Genomic DNA, 7,389 nt, shown 5'->3' on the forward strand with positions numbered 1-7,389 from the left:
TTTTGGTACAGTACAATAGAGTCTGGGAACATGATGTCAGCAACACAATGCATTCTGGGACTTTGGGACACGGACGCTGCTGTATGTATAGTATTGGATTGATAATAGATTGTTTTGTTTAATCTCTACAGCTAAAAAATAAGTTACAATGGTAAAACCTTGTTGTGTAATTAACTGCCATACTCGTACTCATGACTGGCATGGAAAAATAATTTGAATGGAGTGCGATTTTTCAGCTTTCCCGCTGGAAAACCGCACCTTGATCTCAGGTCTCCGAGTTAAAAAAGCGGCGTCACATGGCTTGGTTAGCAGCAGTAAGAAGGAAAAGAAGGATTGTCCCTTTGGTCTGATATATACACACGTATGTATGTGCATATATATATATATATATATATATATATATATATATATATATATATATATATATATATATATATATATAAAAAAATATATATATATACAGAAATGTACGTTATATAAACAATTTTTTTTGGATGTGATTAATCTATTTGACAGACTTACATTAAATGTTACCTATGCATGAATCACATCTCCTGCATTATCAGTGTTATGCATATTGCATACCACCTGTTACAGTAATAAACGGCAAAATTGATCAATTCTGTATCTCTTTATTTGTGCATCATAACACACTGAGGTTAATTTGTACAGTTTACAATAACGCATATTAAAAAGTAAAGGGGCAGTGTAACTCGCTCATTGACGTGGAAAATTTGTAGGTTCTGCACCCATCCATTTGTAAATTGCAGGTGAGACTCGAGAGATTTATCATTTTTAAACTGATCAGAGGTGTACGCTTTGACACTACAAACAAGGTAAGAAAACACATTGGGGAAGGTTACGAGCGGCAGCTCTTTAAGATCATCCGACCACTCTTTGTGTTCGTGCAGAGTTCGTTGATTGTCTTGATTTTTTTCTAAATACCGCATCTTTGCTTCCTTGTTGAGTTTTTCTTTATATATAATCTTACACTTGATCTGTATGTCATGTCACTTTCACTTTCACTGATAAGCGTGTTCCCAAAAATGGCCGCGACTACCCAGAATGCAATGCGCAGTGACGTAGTTTCCCAAGCTCTATACTTTAACCATTAAAAGGAAAGTAAAACCATGTTCAAATTAAACATACAAAACTACCAAATATTGCTACAAGTGTGATTTTATCATATAATATTTGTTAATATTGTTCATTGTCTGGTTGACTATACGTCTTGTATTCATTTTTTTTTTTTTACATTTCTGTCATATGCATATAAACTTACGCTACTCCTAAATATTGTAGAAACGTAATTTTCTGTAAAGTAGCTTTGGAATGATTTGTATAGTAAAAAGCGCAATACAAATAAAATTGAATTGAATTGAATTGAACAACAACAACCCGTCTGGCAAAAACATAGCTAAACATTTACCACGTTAAAATCATGTTTACTCATCAATAAGGATGCATCTAACTACTTTATTTAGCAAAAATAATTCATAACACCTTTACGAAAAAAAAAGTGACACTTCAACTTTTACAGAAAACGGATTTCTTCCGCAATCGACAGCAATTTACATCTTAAATTACTCATAAGTTTACATAGCTGATTTACACGACATACTTTGCTTACAGTACTTACAGTTACCAAAGTATGTTACCAAAATGGGGAGCTTCGCATTAGGACCAATTGTGGTGCACGTAGATTGGAACATCTGGACCGGCCAATCAGCGTGAACATAAATTAGAACATTTGAAACAGAATTGGACCCAAAGATTGCGCTCGCTGGATCCTGCACTCTCCAGATAAATCTTCAGGTCTACATCCTGAATCCCATCTGGAGTATCAGGATCCGCTCCGAAGTCTTCCTCAAAACCTTTATTAATTTGGGAATATAAGTATTCCACGCTAATGAGTTCTCCTGTAGACAATCACAATGTAATGATCACATGCTCATACAGGTGTAACTGCTACTACACAAAAGTATAATGTGTGCACAAACATATTACCTGTGTATTTTCGCCAGGGCTGGTGTAGTCCCCTATCAAATAAAGGCCCATAAAAAGCTGGCTCAGGATTATGGCGTACTGCTGCAGTTGGCCACCATAGCAGATATCCTTTCTGCCTCCACCTTCAATGGCAGCAACTGCACAAGCCTCATTCCACTGTACAAGCCCTTCCATCAAGTACATCTGAAAATGAAAGTCACTTGCACTTGTTCCTAAAAAAGCAATCAGAAAGAAGTTAGCACCATGGAAAACACATGAACATACAAAACACGTTGTTTAGGAAAAATGCAAACCTGGCACAAAGCGGTTTAGGTGCAGGTGGAAGGACTACAAGGATGTTGAACCACGTGCACAACAATACTGGGGCAGAATAACCTCCCCTTTAGTCACCTGCCCTATCTTCCTGTACAGCTGCACACCTGGTGGGTCCTGCATGCAGTCGTTGTGGCGCTGCTGTGTCCGCCAGATCTCTTTCATCCTGTCCTTGTCGAAGAGCATGATTCCCATTGTGTCCATTGCCTCCATGAAGTCGTTTAGAAGCTGTTCTATCAGCTCCTTCGTCTCCTTGGCCCCTCCACTGTCACCAACGCAGCGGTTCAAGCAGCATGACCAGCTAGTTTCTTGGTGACCTAGAGTACATGATAAGTATTATCATTATTAAAAGGAACAGGACGTTATTATTTTACAATAAAAAAAAAATTACACTATACGTAACACTAAATCGGGTGTTACTACTGTTAAATTTTGTTAGCACAATATTTACTTATGTCACAATATATGCATACATTGCAAACTAAGAGCACTAGTTTCCAATATATGGAAATGTATTATGTAATATATCACATTATATTATGCAGTATATTCACACAGGCCTGCATATTTATGTTCCATAAAGGGGTATTGTGTTAAAAGACTAAAAAAATTATACCTTTAGGTTAGGATTGCAGGAAATTGTTCACGGTGGTTGCGCTTCAACTGGTCCAGGATGTCTCGCGACCAGGCTGCTAGCTTCTTTTGGCAGGACTGGCATTCAAGATACTCAGTCGCCATGAAGTACCAACCATTTAGGTCCTGTCTTGTACATGCCACAAGCTGTTAGCTGGATCCCAAGGCGATGGCAGTTGGGCTGGGAGCGCAGCAGGTTGTATGCCCACATGAGGGAGGGAACCCAGAGGAGCAGACTGCTGTGGAAGGCATCAGGTTTAGAAGGAGGCTGAGAGTATAGAGGATTGGGCCAGGGGGAGACCACCATAGATGCAGATTTTTGTTCTGTGCCAACTTCCCAGACTTGTCTCTGTTAAAGAGAAACTTGCACACCCACAAGTGCTGCTCTTTTGGGAGTGTCTGCTTCCAACCTTAATGCAGCAGCAGCTGTGGGTGTAAGAGAGAAAAAATTGTTTACTTTAATGAAGGCTTCTTTTAAGATACCATCTGAAGATTTGTCTTACTTCTTAAGTGGGTGCTTGCTGCTTTTTTGGCGCAGCTCTCTCTGAGGAAGACAGGGCTTCTGGCTGATTGACCAACTGGCTTCCATCAGCTGCAAAGCATAACAGAAAAAGTAAAGGAGACCCATAAATAGGCAACGTTACATTTATTGTTGCATGTAATATTACAAGTCACTACTACATGAGATTAATACAGCTGCTATTTACTACTGGTAGATGTTAGAACTAGAGGTCTTCACGGGTCCAAAAATTCTTGCCCGAACCCGACAGAGACCCGTAATGTACTACACCGAACCGACCCGGACCCATCTATTATTTCAAAAGCTGGACCCGGACCCGTTTAGATCCGAGAAATGCCTACCCGGACCCGTATATTACTTGAAATCTGGACCCGAACCCGCCGGGAAGACACAGACCCGACTGGACCCGACGTTGACATATTCCACCTTAAATTGCTATTACAAGTCAATAAACCTGTTGCGAAGAATATAGCTTTTTGTCTTACATAATTTAAAGAGCCGTGATGCATTACAATCCTCCGTCAAGAAAGTTATTCATGTTATTCCTCTCGTTATTCCAAGTCCAAGCTGAATCCACTCATTATTTCAGCTTCAAAAGTCCACTTGATGTCACGGTGAAGGATAACAAATGCTATTGGGCACATGTACATTCTGACTCGAGTTAATTCGCTTAATAACTTGCACTGTTTGCCTTTTGAACTATAATAACGATCGCTCGTGCAATGCCATGGCCGCTGACATTATTTATTTACTATCATCTGATCTCTGTCTGTGCTCTCTGCTCTGCATCGAGTCTGAATCTGAACCACTAAAACTTTAAGATTAAACGGTTCATTTATAATATTATAAAAATGGGAGAAAATGTAAAACGCGGTTTGGCGGTCGAAGTGTCCCTCACTGCTTGCCATAGAAACATGACTGCACATGCGTGCTAGCTTTATCAACCTAAAATGACTTAACGCAATTTGAGCGTAATAGAAAACATTCATGTGACAGTTCACCTCAGATTGTGTTGCTGATTTGAAATATATTAAACATGAGTGTGTCAAGTCTGCAAGCATTACCGTGTGTGCACTTGTATTAACTCTTGAGTCTGCGAGCAAGAGAGAGAGAGATCACTTTTTTTGGCTCACTCTTTTCTTTTCCTAATTTTACAAGTTGCAAGTTACAAAAAACACAAGCAGTCTTTGATAACGTCCGGATGTTCTCCGAGTCCGATGACTCCGATCGGCGATCGCACGGGTATTACACACAATGTTAAACAGACCCGGGACCCGAGGTAATAGATTCGGACCCGACCCGGACCCGGCTGATGATTTAAAATATAGACCCGAACCCGTACGGGTCCCGGGTCGGGTCCGGGGTCGACGGGTCTCGGGTGCACTGTGAAGACCACTAGTTAGAACTAATGTTAAACATTGTTAGAGTTAATGATTGGAAATGCACCAAATATACAGATGAAGATGTGCAAAAAAGATAAGCTGACTGTGACAAACAATTGTGTGTATCAGCATTGGGTGAAAAAGTTAGATTCTCGAAGATGCGAAAAAAAAGTGTAAATGGAATTGCCATTGAATTTAAAAAGCAAAAAAAAAAAATATATATATATATAATATAATATAATATAATATAATATAATATATATATTATTATATATATATATATTTTTTTTTTGCTTTTTAAATTCAATGGCATTAATTAATCGAAATTAATCGCATTTTAAGCGCATATAAATATTTGACCTGAGAAAAGTGAGAAGTAATTTTTTTTCACATGGATTTATAGTATACCATTGAATAATGACTGAATACATAAGCTTAAGCAACAAAATATTGTTTATTTTTGTTCAACCAAGTCTACAGGGTCCCCGCGGGTCCTTAAAAAGTCTTGAAATGTCTTAAATACAATTTTCGATTTTTAAGGTCTGAAAATGTCTTGAATCCTGGAATTTTCCATATGAATGTCTTAAATTTCATGTGGGGTCTTAAATTTCATGTCCGACTCGTCATTTTTATTTATTTTTTCAACCGCAATTTGACCAGCACAACATTTGGGGGCAGCACTTCGTGGGTGCAACCTGCATCATACCATATGTCACATACGAGTAAGTGATTGATGAACGCGTTGCGTTGATGGTTCGCCACCACGGCAGTTTGCGAAATCGCAAGCATGGGCAAAGACGATAAAGCTGTGGACAAGACCATGATTGTCAGGTCTCGCTATCTTGGTTCTCAGTTTTTGAGCCCCTCAACGGCAGAAGACTTGCTGGAGCACTTTAAGGTAAGACTCTAAAAGTAACATTTAAAATGATTTGAATATGTTAAAATGTGTTTTTGTTTCCTAATGAATATTTGGGACAAAAATATCGATGCGTCCCAATTCTTGGATTGATTTAATTTTTTTTTTCGAATGCGTTGCAAATTGATTATGAGCTTAGTTTTTGCAGATGGCGCTCTAGGCTAGTTTTTAACCGAACACTCAAATGCTCACGACGAAGAGCGCTCGTGCGTTCTGCTGAGTCTGAGAATGTAATTGATATATTGCTTTTATGACGCAAGATTAATGTAAACGCCCCACTGCAAACACCCTTGTACTTCGCTTCAACCTTTTCGAACTTTATTAATTATTATTTTATAGTAGGTTCAAGTGGTGTGTGTAAGGCATCTAAAGCACGCAGTGGCATCTGCTGTTAAAAACTAAACTAAGAATCGATTCGAGAGAGAATCGCAATGCATTCAGAAAAATTGGAATCGATCCAGAATAATTTCTCGATTCAAAATGCATCGATATATTGTCCCATCTAATCAGTAAAAAAAATGTTGTGGGTGGGTGACATCTAGGCATAGGACTACTGCATTATGGATGGAAGGCAGTGCTGTAAATAACTTTATTGTATAAAGCATTCAATATGCATTATGCTTCTTGCATATTTTTTATGTGAAAAGTAAAATTTAATTGAATTAAATAATGTAGCCCAGTTCATAATTAGACTCCAAATATCTGTTTTGTGCTTCTCAATTTTAGGTTAACAACGTTGACACTGAACCCTATCAAATAGGCCCAATTCGTGGGCATTCACTATTATGGCTTAACTTGTTTCTCAAACATTTTTTTCTTTCAAATCAAGGACCACTTAGCCAATAAAAAAAAAAGAAAAGAAAAACTTGACATATTTGGCTTAATGAGCATCCCTAATGCATGTACAAATGCAGGCCATTTTAGTCTTCTGAAACCATGGCTAACTTCACCTGCTAATAATGTGCATGATTAGAAAACAAGTCATGAGAAGTGAATTGGAAATGTACAACGGTGTCACAGTCCATGTCAGTCATTTTGGTTGATGACTTTTGCTCACAGACCTCTTTGGTAATCTGGCATGCCTCCAGTGGTTCCCAGACCACAGTTTGAGAATCACTACTTTAGACAAACCATCTAATCTGAGTGAACATGAATGAAAATGTTATCATTCTTGAGGTGGACTTTGTTTTGATTTTATTTTTTTATAATTTCAGGAGGGCACCAAGGAACTTAATTTAAGGAACATGCTTTCTGTGTCAATGGATGGACCCACAGTAAATTGGAAAGTCATGGATCTCCTACAACTGGAACATGCAATAAATTTCTGATCCTGATCTTTCCTACAATTGTCTGTCATTCATTAGGTCTATGCATAGATTATTGTATGTGCTTGCATTTATCTGTGTCTGAAATGACATAGAAAACACTAATCAGACCCTGAACAACATTTTCTTGGGGGAGAACCCCCAAACCCAGCTCAAGGCTATTAGGCAGCAACATTTAACCATAATTTAGATCAAGTATGATGAAATGGGCTTTTGTAATGTCCTGGGGCTGTCTTCCATGTCTTTTTCAAACTGCTATGAGGGGCCAGAATTTAGAAATTACCTGAAGTACCT

General features: G+C 38.3%; 1 long non-coding RNA gene across 1 annotated transcript; it reads left to right on the forward strand.

Moving 5' to 3' along the window:
- The first annotated feature begins 5,381 nt into the window (after positions 1 to 5,381).
- LOC113107323 (uncharacterized) lies at positions 5,382 to 7,113 on the forward strand. Its single transcript, XR_003292633.1, has 2 exons — positions 5,382 to 5,752; positions 6,985 to 7,113. It is a non-coding gene; the product is annotated as an uncharacterized LOC113107323 (long non-coding RNA).
- Positions 7,114 to 7,389: the final 276 nt, after the last annotated feature.

Source organism: Carassius auratus, chromosome 8 (genome assembly GCF_003368295.1).
Source record: "Carassius auratus strain Wakin chromosome 8, ASM336829v1, whole genome shotgun sequence".
In the NCBI taxonomy this organism is placed as follows: domain Eukaryota; kingdom Metazoa; phylum Chordata; class Actinopteri; order Cypriniformes; family Cyprinidae; genus Carassius; species Carassius auratus.